The 25,002-nt window shown below is 36.8% G+C and overlaps 1 long non-coding RNA gene across 1 annotated transcript; it reads right to left on the reverse strand.

Moving 5' to 3' along the window:
- Positions 1 to 20,695: 20,695 nt before the first annotated feature.
- On the reverse strand, positions 20,696 to 21,690 carry LOC130502909 (uncharacterized). Its single transcript, XR_008940509.1, has 3 exons — positions 21,551 to 21,690; positions 21,323 to 21,443; positions 20,696 to 21,134 (listed from the first exon to the last, which is right to left on the reverse strand). It is a non-coding gene; the product is annotated as an uncharacterized LOC130502909 (long non-coding RNA).
- Positions 21,691 to 25,002: the final 3,312 nt, after the last annotated feature.

Genomic DNA, 25,002 nt, shown 5'->3' on the forward strand with positions numbered 1-25,002 from the left:
GATACTGGGTAGCAATGAACTTACTAAAATCAGAGGATGAAAAAGAAGTATTGGAGCCAAGTATCACGAAAATGCAAGCCTTTGCCTAGAGGATTAAGGCACCCACGAAGATATGTCATCTTATTTGGCAATTGTTGACTGGTCATATGGCAGTTACTCGAAATTTAGTGCGACGAAAAATGCGATGCGATGACGTCTGCCCAAGGTGTGGTGAACCGGAAGAGTCCATAACCCACGCCATTTTCGAATGCCCACCGGCGCTTCAAGCATGGGCTTTATCAACAACTCCAACATGCCCGGGTAGATTTCCAGTGTCAAGCGTTTATACAAACATGGACTACTTATTCTGGAGGAAGAATGACATAATGGAACCGGAAAATGACAGGGATCCTTATCCTTGGATTATCTGGTACATATGGAAAGCTTGAAATGATAAACTCTTCAGGGGGATAGAAAGGGATCCATTGGAGCTCGTCAGATATGCAGAAAGTAAATATCAAGCTTGGTATAAAGCGAATGAAAGAATTCCTGCAGTGATACAAGATGTTGGTCGTCAAGAATCCTAAATCCTAAGTTTGGATAATATTTGCTTAGTGGATGGATCATAGACATCAGATGCGCTTTTTCGGGTTGTGGATGGGTATGGATGGACAATGCTGGAAACATCCAACTGATGGGAACACTTAATTTGAGTCGCCGTGAATCACCCTTACATTCGGAGGTGGAGGCACTACGATAGGCAATGGAGAATATGCTGCAACACTCTTCGTGTCAGCGATTTGGCATGGATTGCAAGGAACTGATTACCATGATAGAGGCTCTTAATGCATGGCCGAGCTTCGCAACCGAACTAGAGAGAATAGAGACGCTGCTGTATGCTTTCCGGATTTTCAGATCATTCAAGTACCACGTGCTTAAAACAAAATTTCTGATTTTTCAACTAAGACAGCTAGATCCTTCTATTGGGAATTACTTTTTGTTGATTGTTTTATTCAATCTGGTTCCCCAGACCACCTCAAGTTTGTAGAATGACTTTTTGACGGAAAAAAAAAGTGAGTTAGCTTGATGGTAAATATATGACCAAATATTCTAACTGTATTCAATGGAATATGCTAATTATCCGCTTTCCCCCTTTCTTATATATACAGCACCGCATTCTAAACCTCAAATAAAAACCAAATGAAATCACGTTTTACACTAGGAAATTCTCATAAAATATCTTCCAAGAAAAATATATCGTCCCTCTGTAAAACAAGTGACGAAGGGAAACAAATTGTTTCCAGCAATAACAATGATGCTCAAAACAAACTGGACAGTTGGAAAGAATATGAAGAAAAATCTATTTCTGAGCTTTTGGTTGCTATTTATCATAAAACATATATTATTGTGACATTTATAAAGTTATGCAAACTTACATAACTTTATAAATGTCACAATAATATATAACATATTAGGCTTTATGTTGATATAAAAACAAGTATCTTAAAAAAATTTATGTGTCGGTTCATATGTTTCAAACATTTGGGTTTGAGCCAGATTATGCGATTAAAGTTTCTTACGGGCTTTACATAATAATTTTTGATTAAATTACAGCCCATTTTATATTTTTATTGATCACTGCAAATCAATAATTACCCTGGTCCAATATTAGGTACCTTTGTTAAGTTTTTTGTATGTAACTAAGTGTTTTCCTGCACCATATACAGTAAAAACAATTAAATCATTTTTTAATAGATAAATAAAATTATATTTAAAATATAAAAATTTGTTAAATATTATAAATATTTTTATTTCTTATCAATATCTTAATATAAATTTGATTTAATTGAACAAAAAAATTAAGATAAAAATAATCTTGATTATTTGAAATTATATTTAAGAATACGCATGTATATATTTAAAATTATAATCTTAGATATATTTTTCTATCTATTTATTTTAATTAAATATATTAAATACATTGGTAAAAAATTGCATAACTATCAAAAATTAAAATTAAAAATATTTTTAAAATTTGTAGATATATAAGAAACTAATGATTTTACAATTAAATTTTTATAATTTTCTAAAAAACTTATATACATTTTTAAAGTTTAGTAATAAAAATTGTATTATTTAAAAATATATAATTAAATGATATTTCAAAAATTTTAATACCATATATGAATATATTTTATTTTAATGATGATTTATGAGTTATTACCATATTCTTAAAAAATCTAAAATAAAACCAACATTAAATGTAATATATGAGTTATTATCAATTTTAATAAGTTTTACAAAAATATAAATTAACAGTAAATGTAATTTCTATATCATATTAAGCTATAAGCCGTGTCATCAATTTTAGTAGCCATATCATAATATTTTTGTGAAATATTGGTTGTAGAGAGCACATGTGACAAAATCATTTCAATGTCCCATCATTTTATATATTTTTTTTGAACAAAAGGCTTCCCATTTTATATTTTATATTTTATATTTTTTAATTTGTTCAGTATTTTGGGTATCCGAATATATCCAAGACAGATATATATTGATTTTTTTTAGACTTAATGTATATTAAAAACATTCAAAATATACAAGATATTTTTAAGCTGTCCAAAATACTTGAAAATATATAAAAATAGTCAAAAGTGCATTTTAAAATAGTTAAAGTATACTTAAAACACCAAAAATACTTAAAATGACTATTGATTCTCAATCCAAATTTTCAAACCAAACCAATTTATATGTTAATTTTAGGTATTTTGACATATGCAATTCAAATTTATATGTGATATATTATTTTGTTTATAGATTTTGAGGAAGTTAAAGTATATAACAATTTTTAACTTCAGTAAAAATAATTTAAATTGTTATCCCAACCCGAATCGAATCGGCAAAGATCCAAAACAAAACCCTAACCAAAATTTAAAAATATCCGAATGGGGCCCGAAAACCCAAAACACGAATAGATTCCAACCAAACACCGAATGTGTACCCCAACGCCCAGCCCTATACATAACATTATAATTTTCATTTGATAAGACTTTTGTCAACTAAAAAATTATCTCATGTGATAAAAAAACTTAATATAAGACGTCAAAAGGTAAAAACCTTTTAATTATAGACGTTAAAGCTCAAATGTTAATTATAATTAACACTTGTTTAATAATAATTTTGAATTCAAAAAGTTTTTCGTGCTTTTAAAGTACGGATCAAAATCTAATTTTATTTAAGGTAAATATTTTGTTGTTGTATTTTAAATGTATACTAGGTAGATATCTACAGTAAAGTTAATTTAATTTTTTTAATCCATTAGTTCTATTATTAAATATTATAAAGGAAATATATGATATGTAAATTTTACCATATTCATAACATATAGAATGACTTGGGTTGTAAATTATATATTCAGTTATCTTGATATGGAGCAGGACATATGGAAGATTAAATATGCCAAAAATAAATAATAAGTTGATCAGTTGTTTAAATAATTATTGGGTCTTTGCTATGTTAAAATTACAAACAAATTTAGTGGTCCTCTTCACTCAAACTCATTTTGTGGAAAATAGGAGAAATGTATTACTCATTTCAACTGTCAAAAACTTTGAGACAAAATCAAATCTCTTCACTCTAACCAGTTCATCCGTGATTCTTTTTCAATCAATTCTTCTTCTTTTCTACTCTATCTTCACTTGCTTTTTTGTTTCTAGTGTCTGTTGATTTCGTAGTCTCCAAGATGTCGTTTGTCGACATCAAATAAGTACTTTTGCAACACCAATGTGTTAGAGGTCCTAAGTTCGAATGACCGCTGGGACAGAACTAATATTACATGTTGTTGTTTTGAGTCTGTGGAATTAAGACTTCGGGCCAGACCTCCTGATAATTTAAAAAAAAAAAAAAGAAGAAAAGATTATTCTCTTAAAAAATCGGCGCATCCCCTCCGTTCACTTCTGTAATTCATTTCTTATTCCAAAATAAGTTAATTTTTGTTTTGTGTTTCAGATAGTATTGTAAGTTATATAAATCTATACTGCCATTTTCATAATACTAAATAATATCAAATAAAAATAAAGTATATATCAAATGTAATTGTAGAATTAGATAATATTTTCATTTTGGATTGGAAGAAACGTATATAAAATAAATTCCTAAAAAACAGGGACAAAATAAATAAATATATTGTTTTAAAAGAGGAAATTCTATTTTTCAGAAACTTTAAGAATAAGAGTTTTTAGCAAAAAAAAACTATTCCAAAAGAAAACACCCATGTGAAAGCAACTTTGCTCTTATAGTCAAGGTTTAAAAGTTTCTTCGCCGGATTTGGGGTTTGATTCTCATAGAAAAACACTTTCTTGCAGATCATAGCTAGGATGCGTGCTGTAAGCAGAGTTGTTCGTTGTAGTCGTATGCTGCTGCGGAGAGAACCTGTTCATCGAGGATGTCATATATGCAAAACCGTTCGTTGAAACAAGTATTATGGAGAGAGATACATCATGGAATCGCTGTTCATCATGATTGCATATGCTGCAATTAGTTGATCCTCATATGTAGCATAATATAATATTATATGATGTCGATAGTTTGTCCACTGTTAAAAAAACGACCCTAAGTGTGCCCGGAAAATATACAGTAATGAATAATTTTCCATTGCCATGAATCCAGAGAGTCAGATCTATCCTGGACTGATGGAGCAACAAACACGAATAAAAAAAAAAGAAGGATTGTTGAGAACCGAGAAGACGTAAAGGGACAACCTTAAAAGACATAAGAAATGAGAAGATCTGAATCTTTTACGAGGACAGAAGGATCTAAGGTGAAACCCAACTACCCAAGTAACAAAAAGATCCCAGATAGCCATTTAAACGAAGCAATGCAAAACTTCACTTCCCAGCCGGTTCCCATCCACTATCACAACTCTTATTTCGCAGTAACTACTCAGGAAAAAGTGCAAGCTCTTGAGGTATTTCCAGGTCACCAAAAGACTAAGATGGTCTCTGTCCCGAAAAAGCAACTTATCAAAAGACTAAAAGCATAAAGCTCAAGAGATGACCCGAGGTGCAGCTAAGCAACAACGAGATGTATATTAATGAACATCTGGTAGTCTAAATATTCTGAACTTTCACCGTAATTGACATCTACTGATATACCATGGATTTTACCCATTTTTATCCATGTTATATAAGTGTTTTATATACTATTTATTATGTATTGGAGTCTATTTAGAGTATTTACAGGTTCATGGACGATTTGGAGAAATATAGTGATTTTGGTGCCTTTTGGAGTCTTTCACAGTGCAGGACTGCACAGATGCTTCAGATGTTTAGCTCTCGATGGAGACCTTCCCACCAATGGATTTACTCCATATTTGGACACAAGTTAGAGCTTTGAGTTAGCTTTCCAATGCTACCGGTGTGAGGTCAATCCAACGGTTAGATCTGAAGTAATGTCCATTTTACTGAAGAATGGTCAGTATGCCTCGCGAAAGAAAACTGTCGAGAAGAGGATTGTATGTCGATCGACACAGCACACTGCATGTCGATCGACATGGACATCAGAACGTGGGCTGAGTATATTTCATGACAGACTGAAGTCCAGGAGTCACCACAAAGTTACCAAAATACCCTTGACGACCAGAAACCCTATTTATATTATTTCTAAGCCACTGTTGACGGCTACGCTTTCTACGCTATCTTATTTTCATTGTTTTCTCTTAGGAGAGAAGGGAGGAACTCCTTGAGAATCCTCCTGGAACTCCTTTGCTTTTGGTTTTATATTATCTATTGCATTTTCATCTATTCATCTATGATTTCTGTGACAAACTTCATGTCTGAATAGATCCACCTATTAGATCTATGGTTCAGATAGGTTTGTGGGATTAGCCCCAAACTATACTTGCTAAGTTGTGATATTCATCAAATGGATTGAACTCAATGCTTGTTCTAGATTAGCTAACTAGAACATAGATCACTAGGATCTTTGATTATCTTGAATTATCCATTTGAGCTTGCCTGTCTCCCGTTGAGAAGAACGACAGTTCCTCCTTGAGACCTTGTGGTCATATTCGGCTCGCGCCTAGGCATAACTAGAAGCCGTCGATCGATATCCCGACAGGTGAATCGATCGGCGCTGCGAAAGGTGTATCGCTCGATATCTCAAAAGGATATCGACCGACTCTTTTTCTGTGTCATCATGCGAAAGGTGTGGCCAGAGATCTAGATATTTTAACCAGTGATTCATTCACATATGTTAAGCGGCTGAGATCTATAGTATCATGCAAGCAACTTATTAAAGCATTTATAGAGATTATAATCTCCATTCCTGAATAGAAGCCTTAGATCTAGCTACAATCCTTCCATCAAACAACTCCTTGCCAAGCTGAACAATTATATTGTTCATCTTGTTTACTGTTTTATTTACTGCTTTACCATATTCATTTACTGCTTTTTAATTTATTTACTGTTAGCCTACCTTAATCATAACTATTAGATCTAGTGTATGCCTTAGCTCCTTGTGGATTCGATCCCTAAGTATTACAACTTGACCTCTTTTGATGAGAGTAAAAATCACTCCTTAGGGTAATTTGAGTGATATCAAATTTGGCGCCGTTGCCGGGGAGCTTCGATCGCCATTAGATCTTATTTAGTTAGATTTTGTTTAGGTTTTATTATTGTTCAAAAATCTCATAATTTTTTTTTCTTCTGTTTCAGGTACATACCAGAAGCAATAATGAAGAAAGGATTTTTAGCTTATTCAAAGAAGCAACCTGATGGTTTATGCACGATCCGTAAGTCTACGAGGGATGTAACGATCGACACCCTCCAAGCAGCATCGATTGATAGCATACACCACAAATCGATCGACATCGTCCATCACGAATCGATCGACACCCTACAAGAACCGGTGATCGACAGAGTACACAAATCGTCAAACGACACTGTTCACGCGAACACTGTTCACATGGGTACTGTTCACCGAGGTACTGTTCATCGTAGTACTATTCACGCGGGTACTGTTCATCAAGGTACTATTCATCCGATTACTATTCATCGGAGTACTGTTCACGAAAACACTGTTCATCCGAACACTGTTCATCCGAAATCAATCGACACTGTTCATTCTGCATCGATCAATACTGTTCATCGTGACACTGTTCATCACGACTGTTAGTGTTGCAGAGTTAAAGTGAAGAAGATGAAGTTGTAACTAACTCTGTTATTTTCATTAAAGAGAAATGAAGAAGGAAGTCAACTCTTATACAACGAGTTGATTCCGGTTTACATGTAACAGAACATTTAACCGTACTAAACCGAAGTTAACCACACGATATAACACTCTAATATTCCCCCTCAAGATGGCAAATACAGAGACTTTAAAGCCATCTTGCCAACTAGAGAATAGAATTGAGTGGGAAACAAAGGTTTAGTAAAAATGTCTGCTATTTGATCATGAGTTCGAACATGAAGAGTCTTGATGTAACCAACCTCGATCCTTTCACGAACTTGATGGCAGTCAAGTTCGATGTGTTTAGTTCTCTCATGGAAAACGGGATTGTTGGCGATGTGAATGGCTGCTGTTGAATCACAATAGAAAGGCACCGGACCAGATTGAGGCGCATGAAACTCCTGCAACAGATGATACAGCCAAACAACTTCGCGTGAAGCAAACTCCATGGCTCTGTATTCGGACTCTGCAGAAGAGTGTGAGACGGTTTGTTGTTTCTTTGACTTCCATGAGATGAGAGCATTCCCAAGAAACATACAAAACCCAGATGTAGAACGCCTGGAGTCTGGACATGAAGCCCAGTCTGCATCAGTGTACGCCTTTAACACTAGATCAGACTGAACAGAGTAAAATAGTCCATAACCAATCGTTCCCTTCAAGTAGTGCAAAACCCTGTAAGCGGCCTGAAGATGAGACTTCTTTGGAGCCGACGTGAACTGACAAAGCTTGTTGACAGCAAATGTGATATCCGGCCTAGTGATGGTAAGATACATCATTCTGCCAACCAAGCGTCTGTACATACACGGATCTTCAAGGCAAGGCTCATCAGAGTGTTGAACCAATTTGACGTTAGGATCCATCGGAACAGATGAAGGTTTACACGCCAGTAAGCCAGTATCTTCAAGTAAACCCAGAGTATATTTCCTCTGACACACGGAGATACCCTTGCTTGATCTAGCAATCTCAAGACCGAGAAAATATTTCAGAGGTCCTAAGTCCCGAAGTTTGAAAGCTTGACTGAGAGCTTCTTTGAGATCAGTGACGTCTTTATCATCATTGCTGGCAATGATTATGTCATCTACATATACTAGAACATCAGTGTAGATGCCATTAACATTCCTGATGAAAAGAGTATGATCCGAATGAGACTTCTTAAAGCCTAGTTGCCTCAATGTTGTACTAAACTTCAGAAACCACTGACGAGACGCTTGCTTTAGACCGTAAAGAGATTTCTGAAGTTTACATACAGCATTAGGTGGAAGAGTTTCCCCCTGTCGTGGTGTGTAACCCGGAGGCAACGTCATGTAGATTTCTTCAGTCAAATCTCCATTCAAGAAAGCATTAGAAACGTCAAGTTGAGTCAGGCTCCAGTTCTTAGCAGCTGCAACGTTAAGTAAGGTCTTAACTGTTGTCATTTTAGCTACTGGAGAGAAAGTGTCGGCAAAATCAACTCCTTCCTGTTGAGTGTAACCCTTAGCAACCAGACGAGCCTTGTATCTCTCTAAAGTCCCGTCTGCGTTAAACTTGAGTTTGTATACCCATTTGCATCCAATAGCATGCTTCCCTGGAGGTAGAGAACACACAGTCCAAGTGTCATTAGCTTCCAGAGCCTTGAGTTCTTCATTCATAGCTTGTAACCACTCGGCAAACTGCTTGGCTTGCTTGAATGAAGTAGGTTCAGGATGCAGAGCAACAGAACAAATATATGCTTTGTACTCCTTTGACAAGCCATCAAACGACATGTAAGATGCTAATGGATAGGGAATCTCTGTATCAGACTCTGAGATATTACAGTAGTAGTCTTGAAGATAAGCTGGAAGATTAGTCTTTCGTTTGCCTTCTTTTGCAACTGACTGTGAAGCATTAGCAACCTTATCAGATGGAGCATTCACGACTACAGGAGAACCAGGAGAAGAAGTGTCCTCAGCTGCAGGAATTCCACTGTCAGGCTGTGTTTCATCAGTCATAGAAGCAAAGAATTCTGAATAAGAAATATCATCATCTTTAGTACATGGGAAAATATCCTCATGAAATGTAACATTTCTTGAGATAAAAGTCTTGTTTGTTTCAAGATCCATGACTCGATATCCTTTGTATCCAGCAGGATAGCCAAGAAAAACACAAGGACGAGCACGAGGTTGAAACTTGGTCCTGCCTTTTGAAGATGTAGAACAGTACGCAAGACAACCAAATACTCTGAATCCACTATAATCAGCTCGTTTAGAGGTTAGTACCTCAAATGGTGATTTGTTTTTGAGAAGTGGAGTAGGTAAGCGGTTGATGATAAAGACTGCAGTTAGTACACAGTCGCCCCATAACTCCAATGGTAGATTCGACTGAAACATGAGAGAACGCGCAACATTCAAGATGTGTTGATGCTTTCTCTCGACTACTGCATTTTGTTCAGGTGTCTCAGGACAGGAGTGATAAGCTACTATCCCTTTCTGCTTGAACAGTTTCACAAATCTCAGTTCTTGAGCATTGTCTGATCTCACGGCTTTGACGACTGCTTTATACTGTGTTTCAACCATCTTCAAGAACTCAGGAAAAACAGTGAGGACCTCATCTTTGGTGCGCAGAAGATATATCCAGGTAACACGCGTATGATCATCAACAATGGTGAGAAAGTACCGATATCCTTCCACAGTTGATGTTGAGAAAGGTCCCCAAACATCAATGTGTAAAAGATCAAAGGCATTGTCACGAACATTGTTCTTGGATATGAAAGGAAGCTTTTTCTGTTTTGCAAGAGGACAAATTTCACAGTGAAAAGATCCTTTATTTCTATTTTTCAATCCAAGTACATCTATTATAGCATCAGTCTTAGAAATAGATGGATGACCTAGCCTATTGTGCCACAAAGAAGTATCAACAACAACGTTTGAACAGAGAGCAAACTGATGAAGTGAACTAGAATCTGCAATATCTTCTGTGTCAAGTATGTATAGGTTTGAGATTTGTTCAGCCCTCCCAATCGTCAAGCCCTTGGTATGATCCTGTATCAGACAAGAATTCACATCAAAACTCACACGGCAACCCAAATCCCTAGTCAACTGGCTCACACTTAGCAGATTAAGTCCGAAATCCGGAATGAACAGAACATTAGACAACTGAATATAGTCATTCAGTCTAATGCTGCCTATCCCTGCAATTTTCACTCCAAAACCTGTAGGTAATGTGACTGATGTATTCATTGCATCTGATAGATCAGCAAAGAGACGTCTGTCATGACAAACATGGTGCGTTGCACCACTGTCAATGATCCAAGATTCTGATGAAAGCGTTTTTCTGGTTTCTCTCAACATGCCAACAAAGTGCAATGTAGAGTTAGAAAAAGCTATACCCGGTAGAGCTGTGATAGTACCACCAGATGACGAAGCCATATAGTTGACTTGAGCATTGGGAGCATGAAGTTTAGAGTTGAAGTAAGCAATGACTTCAGCAATTTGATCTTTTGAAAGATTGTTGATATCATCTGCAGAGGAATCTCCAAGAGCTAGCTGAGCTACAACCGGTTTTGTCTGATTTGCTTTAGAATACCCAGAAGAAGGCTTCTTTGCTGCTTGTTTGTTCTTATGCTTGAAGTCGACTGGATATCCATGGATTTTATAGCATGTATCAACCGTGTGACCATTGTAACCACAATGAGTACATATAGGTCTGTTACTCTTCGGTGGATACTTGGCCTGCGTAGCGTTTGCAGAGATGACAGGAGCCGCTGCAGAGATTTGAAACGCTGTAGCATTTTGAACTGGAACTAGATTTCTTTGATTGTGATCTTGATCCAGCAGATTATATATCTCAGATAAGTCCGGGAGATGCTTCTTCATGATGATCTGACTGCGAATAGTAGAATAGGATTCATTCAAACCAGCCAGAAATTTTATCACTTTTGATTGCTCTGCTTTCGTTTCAATAGTTTTGCAACAGTCACAATGTCTGCAAGTCGATATACAATTAGCCCCATCTAACTCATCCCAAAGAGTTTTCAAGGTTGTATAGTATGTTGCCAAATCCATTGTGCCTTGTTGAAGTGACCAGATCTGTTGAGATAATTGATAGGATCTTGGCAAATTCGTGATGTGGAAACGAGCTTTTAAGTCGTTCCAGATTTCAGAAGCATCAGCATAGCGTAATATGCTTTTGTATATTTGCTTCGAAACCGAATTGAGAAGCCAAGATTTCACCATCGAATTGCATCTTGACCAGATCCGAAAGCTATGGTGAGATTCATCAGGTCGAACGATAGATCCATCAACAAAAGCAATTTTGTTCTTAGCATCCAAAGCAATAGTGATCGCAATACTCCAGTTATCGTAGTTCGTTCCATCAAGAGATTCAGAAATGATGGATAGACCTGGATTGTCACTATTGGTGAGGAAGAACGGTGAATGAATGCTGTCAGGAGCTAAGTCGTCAAGATCTGATGATCTCGTCGGAGATGCTTCAGGAATAGAAGCGCGACGAGCGGAGCTAGAAGGACGTCCAAGGCGTCGCGTAGATTTGCGATTGATCACCATCGGAGAAGAGAATGAACAGAATCTTCAGAAGAACACGATTCGCCGGCGGAATAACCGATCGAGTCGAAGAGGACGAAGAATCTAGATCAATGGTGCGGAAGAATGAGCAGAATCAATCGAAGTTTGAGCTTCGATGGCTCTGATACCATGTTAGTGTTGCAGAGTTAAAGTGAAGAAGATGAAGTTGTAACTAACTCTGTTATTTTCATTAAAGAGAAATGAAGAAGGAAGTCAACTCTTATACAACGAGTTGATTCCGGTTTACATGTAACAGAACATTTAACCGTACTAAACCGAAGTTAACCACACGATATAACACTCTAATAACGACACTATTCATCTGACGTCGATCGACACTGTTCATCCCGTGTCGATCGATACTGTTCACTTCAGCACTGTTCACCGAATACTGTTCATCGGGGTACTGTTCATCGCGACACTGTTCATCGCGGTACTGTTCATCAAAACACTGTTCATCGCGGTATTGTTCATCGCGACACTGTTCATCGCGGTACTGTTCATCATAACACTGTTCATCGCGGTACTGTTCATCAAAACACTGTTCACTGTGACACTGTTCATTCGGGTACTGTTCATCCGGACACTGTTCATTCGACGCCAAAAAATTCTGTTCATCAAAAGTCGACCAACACCACTTGCGAGGAGACAAAGGAAGTCAAAGCGCTCATACTTAAGATTGATAAGAAAGGTATCTGGCGAGACGAAGAAAGTCGTCCCTGCAACACCAGAGGACAATCGATTAATGCAGATGGTGATGTAATCCCTGATGTGATTGATGTTGCTGCAACAAACGACTTTACTTTGACAAGCCAATGGTATGATTTGGGAAGCGCGGACCCTTTCATAGGTCTTCCTTTTAAAAATCCCAAAGATCTTATCAAGATTTAGCCTCGTCAGCCTTCTCATCAGCAAGCCCGCAGAATGAGGTACCTATAGATCACATTATCTGCAAGATTTTCCCATATTTTTTATCTGGAGATGCTTTTAGCTGGTTCAGTAAGTTGCAGCCAAGATCTCTAACTTGTTGGGAAGACATCAAAAGCGCCTTCCTATGTAAATTTTTCAGTGAAGCTGTAGCAATTCGCAGTAAAAGGTTTGATTACATGATTGACAAGATGATTGAAGATCATGAGAAAGGAATAATGACTAGCATCAGCCAGATTATTGATTATGTCTACAGCGAGCAGAATGAAGATTCTGAGACCCCAACAACTCATGTCAAGCAGCCAGACATTCAAGATCAACATGCTTATGAGGATACACAGAGGGACAAACTGAACAGAGGACAGCTGGTCAACCATGGTATGGTTGAGGATGATGAACAAGATGGATCTGGAGAGCCGAGCACAGTAGAAAAAGCTGATACAAGTGATTCGATTTCAGCATCGATCGATATCAGCACTTCAGAAATGATCGATACAGACTTGTCTCACCGATTGATACCTCCCGAAACCCCTGATGCTACTGCTGTGAATGCTGGGACAGAACGACAAAGAACACTCAGAAACTACAACAGTCCTGAGGATTTCTATGCTAAAAGGTCTGCATTGCGTCGTTCAACATTCCAGAGTTCCATCCCTGAGCTACCTACTGCATATATCTCTCTTGTGGGTCAGACTCCTTTTCATGGTCTTCATTATGAAGATGCCACTAACCACTTAGAAGCATTTGAAGATTTAGCTTCGACCATCAAATGCAATGGAGTCCCTGAAGACTACTACTTCTGCAAATTATTCTCATATTCTCTTGCTGGAGAAGCAGCATGTTGGTTCAGGAAGTTGCCACAAGGATCTGTTACTACCTGGAAAGACATCACAAACGCCTTCCTCAACAACTTCCGATGTGATGCTGCAGCAAATCTAGAGATTGAGAAGAGAGCTATGCTGGAATATATGGTAGAGGATAATGAACAGATGGCACCTGAAGAATTGAGTAGAGTAGAAGAAGCCGATATTAGTGACACAAGCTCAGCATCGATCGACCCCGCGACCTCGACATCGATTGAAACTATCACTTCAGCATCAATCGACACCAGCATCTCAACATCGATCGACAACGACATTTGTCACAGATCGACACCACCCAAAATCCCTGAAAGTTCGAGTTGTCCTCAGGACATTGCAGACTCGACACAGAAGAACATTGATGTATCAAGTTGTTATCCCAACCAATATGTAGAAAAAGAGATCACCATGGAAGATTTCTTGGAGCTAGAAGAATTTTTGGAGTTGGAGGATGGAGAACAACTTGGAGACTTGGATTCGAGTGTAGAAGTCACTATGAGAGACTTCATAGAGCTGGAGGAATGGCTTGAGTCGGAACAGAAGCTTGATGACGAGCGGAACACTACGAGAAAAGATATGGAGACTTCGTCAAAGACTAGCATCGATCGATACCAACCGGATGAGATCGATCGACACCCTCCAGATATCATTGATCGACACCTACCCGAGTACATCGATCGACACACATCGTTTGATGAGCTACCAGGAGGATGCACAGTTAAGCTGTAACCGATTGAAGAGAGAATGCACAAGTCTGAGACCTCATACCTTGCTGTCCCTGAACACCTAAGACCCATATGCGCAGAAAAGGCTGCTGGGGTTTGCAAAAGAGTGAAGAGGATACATGACCCTGTGAAGATTGTGGTTCCCTGTACCGTGGTTGAAGCTGAATCTCCTATACCACCAGATAGAGGTGTGCATCTAGATTCCTACAATGGAGTATTTAATGATCATCAGCATGTAGTAGCTTCTCAGAGGGAGATAAGGTGTAGAACTGAAGTCGACAAAGGCCTCAGAGAAGAAGTCTCGATCGACACTGTTCAGAACACATCGATCGATAATATCACTCCACCATCGATCGACATCTACCGGATACCACCGATCGACATCATCAATCTGTCATTGATCAACACTACCACTGGTTCATCGATCGATACCAGACGCGAATCAGAGCAGAATGAGTATGAAGTGTGTGGAAATATTTTTGATGGAGATACCACCACACGTTCAGACAAATCTGGGGGAAAGATGATGATGAATTGGAGGAAGAGGAAAAGAACCAAAAGGGATTCCCAGTTATCATTGATTCCTCACTTCTCCGATGATGTCAGGAAATTTGGAGTGAGACTACACAAGTCTGTGGAAAAGAAGAGGAAAAATTGGAAGAAGCGGAAACGAACCAAGGGAGGTTCTCAGTTACCATTGACTCCTTACTTTTCAGATTGTGTTAGGACATCCAGAGTGCGCAGCAGAAGGTTCTCACACCCGTTTGCAAAGCTTCGAGCACTCATTATTGCTGAGATGATAGACAAAGGAGAAAAGTCTATGGAGGAGGCTTTCACACAAGAATGATAAAGCCTCAAAGATTGGACATTGAGATTTGTTTTGGAGCATATTCTTATTCTCATCCGGACAAATCAGATCTCCAAAAGTCAAGCTCATGACTAAAAATAAGCGCTGAGTGGGAGGCAACCCATTGTTAGGTCTGTTTTAAATTCGGCTTTATTTTCATAAATTACTGATTTTTGTTTTTAAATTTTGCAGGTTAAAAAAAAAAAAAATGAACAGTACGCACGACACTGTAGCAACAGTGCCGAGCGATATTGTAGCAAGAAATCGATCGACACTGTAGCAGAATCACTGTAGCAACATTACTGTAGCAGAGTCACTGTTCATCCGAAAAAAAATTAATTAATTATTGGTTACTGACCTTTAATATTTTATTTTAGTGTTTATCTATGTTAGGTTACAGGATAAGATTCATGGAAGAAGCATTGATATACCAATATCGGCTGATGACTGCGCAGCATCGGTCGACTGAGCATTAATAGCATCGATCGATCGCCACTTAATTGTGTTGATCGATAGAGCATCAAGAGTATCGATCGCCACTTAACTGTGTTGGTCAATATTCACATCAAAGTTAGGTATACTGTTTTTCCTTGTTAATTATTGTCCTTATGATTTATTCTCCCACCAAACTTAGACTGTATAACACTGGTAACAGTGTTGTTTAAGTCTAGGGGAGGTCGTACTAATATTATAATTTAGAATAGCTATTTAGAATAGGGACCCGAGTAAACGATTGCCATAATATCGACCGACGAGAAGAAGTCGTTATCGATCGACATAACCAAATATGTCACGACCGATGACAACACATCTACATCGATCAACATCTATTCCGGTCAGGTATTTCGTTCTAACTTGTTAAATTGAGTACTTATGGTTTATTTCTCACCAACCTCCGACTTGATAACAACATTATAGTGTTATTTAAGTCTGGGGGAGGTTCTACTGATATTGTGTTTTAGTTAAAAAAAAAAAAAAAAGAGATCCAGGTAGACGATTGTTCAGCCATCGCCCGATGAGACCAGCTCGATATCGATCTCCAGCGCTTCATATCAAAAGATCGATTGATACTTCATTGTGTCGATCGACAGACATCAGCGAGCTGGTATATCGTTCTTACTTGCTAATTTTGTGCCATTGCTTTATTATTTTCACCTTACCACCGACTGTGTTACACTGGGGACAGTGTAATTTAAGTCTGGGGGGATTACTAATATCTATCTACTTGATGAATCTTATTTAAAACGTTTTCAAAAAGTTTTTATTGAGTTAAGAAGGGGATATAATCTTAATCGATTTATTACTTGTCATCTAACCACTCTTTAGACCAGTCTTAGATTTACTAACTTCAGAAGTACTAGAGATACTAAAGTGGATCAACCTGTCAACTATGTTTGCACTTGCTGAGATTGTTTGAAGGAACCAAAGCTGACCTCCAACCTAATACTGACTTGATTTGCTTGTCTTGGGGCTTGGTATACAAGGGATCGGAATCCTCCTGCAAGTCTGGAAGGTAAAAAGTCTATGTGTTTCTGGTTCCCTTCCTTCTCTCTTCGGCATCTCAAGATCTAAGTTTATAAAAAAAAAAAGATTGATATGATTTCTTGAGAGGCAGAGGGATAGGTAAATTACCTACGACCCCATTATTCCAAATTTCAAGGATGATCACACATTGTGGAAACGAGGGATATGTAAATTACCTGAGACCCCATTATTCGCTACACTTTGTCAAAATATATGAGTTACAAATGCAAATGTCAATGAGATAGACTAGATGACCTGTGTTGGCATCAAAACCTATTGAAATTGAAACTAATAAGAGATCCAGAGAAGAGAGATGAGGGGAGAAAGGGATCAGAGAAGACTACCTGTGTGTTCAGAAACTTGTTTGAGTTGAATCCATGTGTCCTTTGATTGATACTCCCAAGGTAAAGCCTACACTTTTATTTTTATGCAAGAAATGAGGTTAGTAGAGGGGATTGTCAGACAGGATCTTTTAGGTTGTGGAACTAGTGAAATTTGGTTGCTATACTAGGATATAGTATAATGTGCTTCTAAGGTTAGGATGTTTAATGATTTGGTTTGCACTAATAAAGAGATGATGAACTGAGTTTTTAAAATCCTTTGAGTCCCTGCTGTTTTCAAACCTCTTTCAGAGAGACTGCCTGTTTGTTTTGCTTGAGGACAAGCAAAATGGTAAGTCTGAGGGAGTTGATATACCATAGATTTTACCTATTTTTACCCATGTTATATAAGTGTTTTATATACTATTTATTATGTATTGGAGTCTATTTAGAGTATTTACAGGTTCAGGGACGATTTGGAGAAATATGGTGATTTTGGTGCCTTTTGGAGTCTTTCACAGTGCAAAACTGCAAAGATGCTCCAGATGTTTAGCTCTCGATGGAGACCTTCCCACCAATGGATTTATCCCATATTTGGACACAAGCTAGAGCTTTGAGTTACTTTCCAATGCCACCGGTGTAAGGTCAATCCAACGGTTAGATCGGAAGTTATGCCCATTTTACTGAAGAGTGGTCAGTCTGCCTCGCGAGAGAAGACTGTCGAGAAGAAGATTGTATGTCGATCGACACAGCACACTGCATGTCGATCGACATGGACATCAGAACGTGGGCTGAGTATATTTCATGACCGACTGAAGCCCATGAGTCACCACAAAGTTACCAAAATACTCTTGACGACCAGAAACCTTATTTATATTATTTCTAAGCCACTGTTGATGGCTACGCTTTCTACGCTATCTTATTTTCATTGTTTTCTCTTAGGAGAGAAGGGAGGAACTCCTTGAGAATCCTCCTGGAACTCCTTTGCTTTTGGTTTTATATTATCTATTGCATTTTCATCTATTCATCTATGATTTCTGTGACAAACTTCATGTCTGAATAGATCCACCTGTTAGATCTATGGTTCAGATAGGTTTGTGGGATTAGCCCCAAACTATACTTGCTAAGTTGTGATATTCATCAAATGGATTGAACTCAATGCTTGTTCTAGATTAGCTAACTAGAACATAGATCACTAGGATATTTGATTATCTTGAATTATTCAATTGAGCTTGCCTGTCTCCCGTTGAGAAGAACGACAGTTCCTCCTTGAGACCTTGTGGTCATATTCGGCTCGCGCCTAGGCAGACCTAGAAGCCGTCGATCGATATCCCGACAGGTGAATCGATCGGCGCTGCGAAAGGTGTATCGCTCGATATCTCAAAAGGATATCGACCGACTCTTTTTCTGTGTCATCATGCGAAAGGTGTGGCCAGAGATCTAGATATTTTAACCAGTGATTCATTCACATATGTTAAGTGGCTGAGATCTATAGTATCATGCAAGCAACTTATTAAAGCATTTATAGAGATTATAATCTCCATTCCTGAATAGAAGCCCTAGATCTAGCTACCATCCTTCCATCAAACAGCTCCTTGCCAAGCTGAACAATTATATTGTTCATCTTGTTTACTGTTTTATTTACTGCTTTACCATATTCATTTACTGCTTTATAATTTATTTACTGTTAGCCTACCTTAATCATAACTATTAGATCTAGTGTGTGCCTTAGCTCCTTGTGGATTCGATCCCTAAGTATTACAACTTGACCTCTTTTGATGAGAGTAAAAGTCACTCCTTAGGATAATTTGAGTGATATCATCTACCAATTCTATGTCATAACCCCAAGAGAGAGAGAGAGGTAATTCTATAATCTTCAGGATGCAGGAAGAAGATGTGACATAACATCTAGGAGACTGATATGAATGGAGAAGATTTTTATAAAAATCCACTGACATCATATCAAAGTTCAAGTATGATATACCATGGATTTTATCTACTTTTACCCATGGTATATATATATAGGTATTTTTATATTTATTTACTCTATATAGACGTATATTTAGTATAATTTGAGGTTCAAGGACGATTTGGAGGAAAGCGGAGCTTTTGGTGCCTTTTGAGGTCTAGAGCTGCACAGACGCATCAGATGTCTAGCTATGGATGGAGACTTTCCACCGTTATATTGATCCCATATGTTTACAAAAGTTATAACTTTGAGTTAACTTTCCAATGCCACTAGTTTGAGGTCAGTCAGCATCCTATAGCATAAGTTATACCTATTTTACTGAAGAGTGGTCAGTCTGCCTCGCGAGAGGAAGTTGTCAAGGAGATAAAGGACCGTCGATCGACTTACAGCCTTGGTGTGGATCGATGGTGATGCCATAACACGGGCTGATTATTTCCAGACTGTCTCAAGCCCAGAAGCCACCACAAATTACCAGAATACTCATGGACGACCCAAAACCCTATATACGTGTTTTCTAAGCCATTGTTAACGGCAACGCTTTATTCTATTGATTGTTCTTAGTTTAGGAGAGAAGATAGAAACTTCTTCAGAGTCCTCTTGGAATTCCATTTGTTTTGGTTTTTATATCTATTGCAACTTCATATATAATCTATGATTTTTGTGACAACTATCATGCATGAGTAGATCCACCTGCTAGGTTTATGAATTTCTTGATTTTTAAATTAACTTTTGATTATATGATTGTTAGGATATCTATATATTTCTACACCAAGGTATCTTGTGATATTTGTATCTATAGTAGTTGGAAAACCACGAGAGTGTGACTAATTTCTTGAACCTAGAATGATAGGACAACTGAGAGGCACGAGAGTGCAATTAATTAACAGAGCCCGAATTCTGCTGGATTAGATAGCTAGGCGCATACGAGAGTTGGTCTAGGAATTTAGTTTAGTGTTATCGATCAGATCGATAACACTTTCCTAAGGCAGCATCGATCGACACTCATACCATGGATCGATCGACGCTCGATCCGTGTTGACATGCGAGAGCTGAAACACTAGACTTAGTCATTAGATTATACTCGCAGCGAGAGCTGGCCATATTTTTCATTAGATATTGAGTTCTAGAATCAATCCTTAGCATCTATATATTATAGTTCTGATAACATGAATGAAATCCTAAGTCTAGCAACCATCATTCCATCAAACGACTCATCAATTTACTAAACAACTTCCTTGTTCACCTTACTTAGTTATATTTCCTGCTTTAAATCTATTTGCTTAGTTTAATTGCGACTGTATTAAATTTATTATGTGCCCACGCTCTCTGTGGATTTGATTTCTAAGTACTACAACTGAACCTCTTATTAGAGAGAGTAAATGACTGCTTAGGATAATTGGAGTGATATCAAAGTACAGTAGCAGATTTCCCAACTTTTTAATCTGACAATACACACAAACTTCAAGCAGCAGAAATTCATGCCCAACCTAGCCACATCCTAACAACGTCAAAGGCAAAACCAGTCCTCCCAAAGAGTTGAAGCTTGAACTTAAGGGTCTTCAGTTGTTCTCATTTAACTCAAATCATCAACCCAAAGAAAATGTTCGCCGACTCCTCCAAATATCATCATAAACTCAACTACATAAATTTGGATTATTTATAGTTCCTTTTTAGTGTTCTAGAAATATAGTTCCTTTTTAGACTAGACACACCAAGATAAAAAAAAAATGTCTTGTACTCATATCAATAGAGAACTGTGCATTGCACTGACTCAAATGTATGGTGTAAAGCTTTATAAATATAATTCTTCACACAATGCATAACCATAATTCTCTCTCACACAAATCAAACATAACCTTACCTCTCTTTTTTATCCCTCAGAACACACACACACACACAAAAGCACAATCTTAAATTGCCTCACTCGATGGCTGGTGGAGAGTTAAGAAGAGGACTTAGAAAAGCTTACACCCTTCTCATAGTGATTGACAGGATAGAGAGATATGAATTCAAAGGAGTCACATCAAACATAGCGACTTACTTAAATGATGTGGTAAAGATGAGAAATACAGGCCCACCTACTAACACTTGGAGTGGCTTCACTTTCATGTTACCTCTCTTCTCTACTCCTTTCACCTATTTACTGAGACAGATTCTTCAACATCCTAGCATATTCTTCTCTCTACTTTGTGGTCAGTGTCACTATTCCACCGTTCTATTAGAATCAACAGAAGAAAGAGTCAACTCAACACTTGTTTGTTAAAAAATTAACAACTCAGATCCATCAGAAAAGAAACGAGACTCTTCAAACATTATCGACCTTGTTGAGAGAAAGCTATAACCTTTGATGAAATTTCCTGGTAAATTAAGTTTTATAACTTTTCAGCAAAAAATGAAACATACCTTGAAAGCTTTTGTAATAGTGATTCAATATTACTGTGAGAACCAGAATTTACATAGTTGATTTTGTATTGGGAGATAGCGTAGCTTTTACGCCTTCTTTAGGAACCGAAAGGGAAGCCAACTACAAGTAATCAAGTAATATTTGAAAAGAAAAGAAAAATAGTAAAAAATTGAGACAAAGAGACTGATATTCTTATTTTTGAATTTGTGTAAGAGCGTTTTCGATACCACAACAGATTGTAAAAGTCGCGGCAGCAAGATATGTGTATGCGTTGTCTAATTCTAACCACTTAAACCTTAAAACTAGTTGAATCGCAGCTCGATAACTAAAAGGAAAATAAGCTTAAAAATTCTCTCCAAGTGCTAAGTTCTCTTGGAGTTTTGTGTGTGTTCGTCCTCTCTGCCTAGGATTCCTTTATATATGCCTCCAAGGTCGGACGTCTTTCTTTTCCGATCTTCATTTGAGTTTATTCTTTTGTAGAGATTCTTCCTTATCTCAAAATCATGTTTATCTCAGAAACTTTACATTTATCCGCCTTGTCCAATTTTCCGAAGCCTAGTAAACTGTGATTTTAAGCCGGGCTGATCCTCATTTCGAATCATAAGTGGACTTTTATTGTGTTTATGTCGTTTCAGACCATTTTATGACTTATGGGTTTTACGAATTTGTAGGAGATATCGTCGATTATTCCGATTTACGATTTTTATGTTGTTGGTCATATGATATGATGAAAATCAATTCATTTTGTCGAAAACGCAATGGTGTTAAGTTAACCATTTTTGAGTCAGTGTTTAACTTAAACTTTTACGATAAAACAACATCTTGCTTGTTTTGTTTTTTTGAAATCTCAATGGAAACTCTGATGGCGACGATACAAAGGAAATTTTCGAAGGAGAATCAATCAAGAACATGATGAGAAGTGGAAATTGCATGAGGAGGCTTCATGGGTGATGTCCAATGAAGAAATAGGAGATAGTCATGGGCGATATCAAATGAAGAGAGAGGATAGAGTGAGCTTCATGGCGATCTTGAATAAATAGAGAGGAGATAAGGAGCTTCATGGCGATGTGGAGTGAGCTTGAAGGGTGATATGGAGTGAGCTTGAAGGGTGATGTGAGCCAACGAAGAGCTTGACGGGCGATGTAAAATGAGATGAAACTTGTTGTTTTGCAGAAGGTTATCTCGCAAATTTTCTTATGAAAGTTTTTCCGTGGAAACTTTCTGAATTTTTTTTTGCAGAAGATTACTTCGTAAAACTTGTTTTACGAAAGTTTTTCCATTAAGACCTTTTCAAAAGTTGCTTTGCGGAAGATAAGAGACCTAACATTTCAGCGTGTACTTCTATGGAACCTTGTACACTGACTACTACATGCTGATATAGGAGATAATGATGGTTGAGTATTTGGTGTTGTAGGGCTGAAGGCCATGATTTTTAAATATAGGTGGTTTGATACAACTGTTGGCCGGGAATGCAAAAACATAAATCAAGAATCGTTGATGTGTCTCCTTGCTGGCAGTATGATAAATATGATCCATTTATCTTATCTAGTAATTGTAAATCTACAACACACTAGAACGCCTTTGTTGATTGTCCTTTACTCTGACATTACGAGAAATATGATCCAATGTGATATGTTGATCATTTCTCTGCATGTACCCCCAGCAGCATTCAAATAATGTCATTTGATTTCACCTGTCAATTTTGTTTCATTCCTTATTTGTTGGTTCCTTGTGCATCATCAATAGATGGGTGGACCTGTACAAAAGTTGTCCTTAGAGGGGTTGAGAAACATATGAAGTTGCTCTTGTTTTGTTACAAGATGACACACAACACTAAGTTGTTACAAGATGATACACACAACCAAGTTATTGCAAGAGGTGAAATGTTATGAATGAATCATATGTTGGGGATGATGATTTGGATTATGATTTGATGACAGTTGTTCCTCTAATGATGAATACATATCTAAAGAAGATTTAGACGAGTCGTGTACTGACTCTGGTTCTCAATCTGATTGACTTTCTTAGTTAAATTGTAAGTTCTTATATTTTAATGATTTTTTTAATATATAAGAAGGTACCATATAAGTTCTTAAGTTTTAGATATTCAATATACAGTCGAAACTCTATAAATTCATACTTAGTAAATTAATAAACACGATAAATTAATAAGTTATTTTGACCCCGTTTGAGCCGGATCAAAATATGACACAAATCGATAAGATAATATTTTTTTAGGAAATCCTGTATAAATATATCAATACTATTAAAACAGAAGGCCCTTTTTTGAGGTGTCATTCTCTTTCAATAATATTTACAATTAAATGCCACTGCATTAAATTTAAGCTATGATTCTGATTAAATCTGAATTAAATTCAAAAAAGGTTAATTTAAACTCCAAAGATCAACGTGATATTTGTTTAGTAATAATCCATCTTTCTCAGATAAATTGCTTGCAGGCAACCTCTTCCATTCCACTTTTCCATATCTCTTTGCGTTCAAATCGTATGTGAGTTTTTGTTGATTCCTTTTCGAATTCATATTCTTTTCTCGAACGTAGCAAATGATTGAAGAGATTGATAAATCTATTGTGAAACCTTAGCCTAGATATATCGGGGGTATAATCAATTGTATTGATCCTTACTGGGAGTTGAAATTTGTTATTTTATCTCTTATATAATGGAATCTTATCTCTATTGTACTTTGCTTAGAGTTTATCACTATGATGCAGAACCCTAATTTTTTGGGGTGTCTGTGCAGTCGAATGCTTTACGTTATCAATTTTTTGGTTTCTATGTGTTTATTATATTTTTCAATAGTAATCATGGCTGATGAAAATAATGAGACGAAGGAAGTGAAGGACGAGCAAGAGGTAAGTTGAGTTTTTTTTGTCTACATATTAATAATTTCGATAAAGCTCAAGTTAGACTTTGTTTTTTTTTTTTGCTTGATTAGTCTGATTGTTGGGTGTAAACTGTTTGGCTATTCTTAATCACTCTTTGATCCAACCAAAAAGAAGAGGAAGAAAGTCGTCACTCAGCATCCTATCGAGGACTCAACAGAGTCACAAACGGAATATTCTTATTCATTGCCTGGTATGTTGATCTCAGTCTATGTGCTGTTATAGGTTTGATTTTGCAAGGATTTTGTAAATAGTTATAGGTTGTATACCAGTTTGCTTATAATCTATTAAGCTATTAAATTAAATTTATAATCAATTATTCCTAGATTTTTTGTTGAAAATGTTAACTGATTGTAGCTATATTTAATCTAAAATCATATTCAATTCAAATGCGGATATATAGTTTAGTGTTCAATAAATATTAAGTTTATCAGCCTAAAACGGATTTATAGTTATAGTACCTCTACCTAACATTTTTACTATTGTAAAAAAATTAAGTGAACAAAACAAAATTTTAAAAGATTTTTCTCACAACTAAAACTATTGAACCCGCAAAAAATGTTAAATCCAAACAAGCATTGAAAAAATCACTTGGTAAATAATATAGATGGATTTAATATAATTCAGTTCTTAGCTTTTTGAAAATTTTACTTCCTAAATATTTGCACCATATCTTTCCAAAACATCTTTCACATTATTAATTATTTGAAAGTATTTATTAAATGAAATCTCAAAAAATTGAAACAACAAATGATTAAATCAACAAAATCATAATAC

This window comes from Raphanus sativus, unplaced genomic scaffold (assembly GCF_000801105.2).
Source record: "Raphanus sativus cultivar WK10039 unplaced genomic scaffold, ASM80110v3 Scaffold0740, whole genome shotgun sequence".
Taxonomy (NCBI): domain Eukaryota; kingdom Viridiplantae; phylum Streptophyta; class Magnoliopsida; order Brassicales; family Brassicaceae; genus Raphanus; species Raphanus sativus.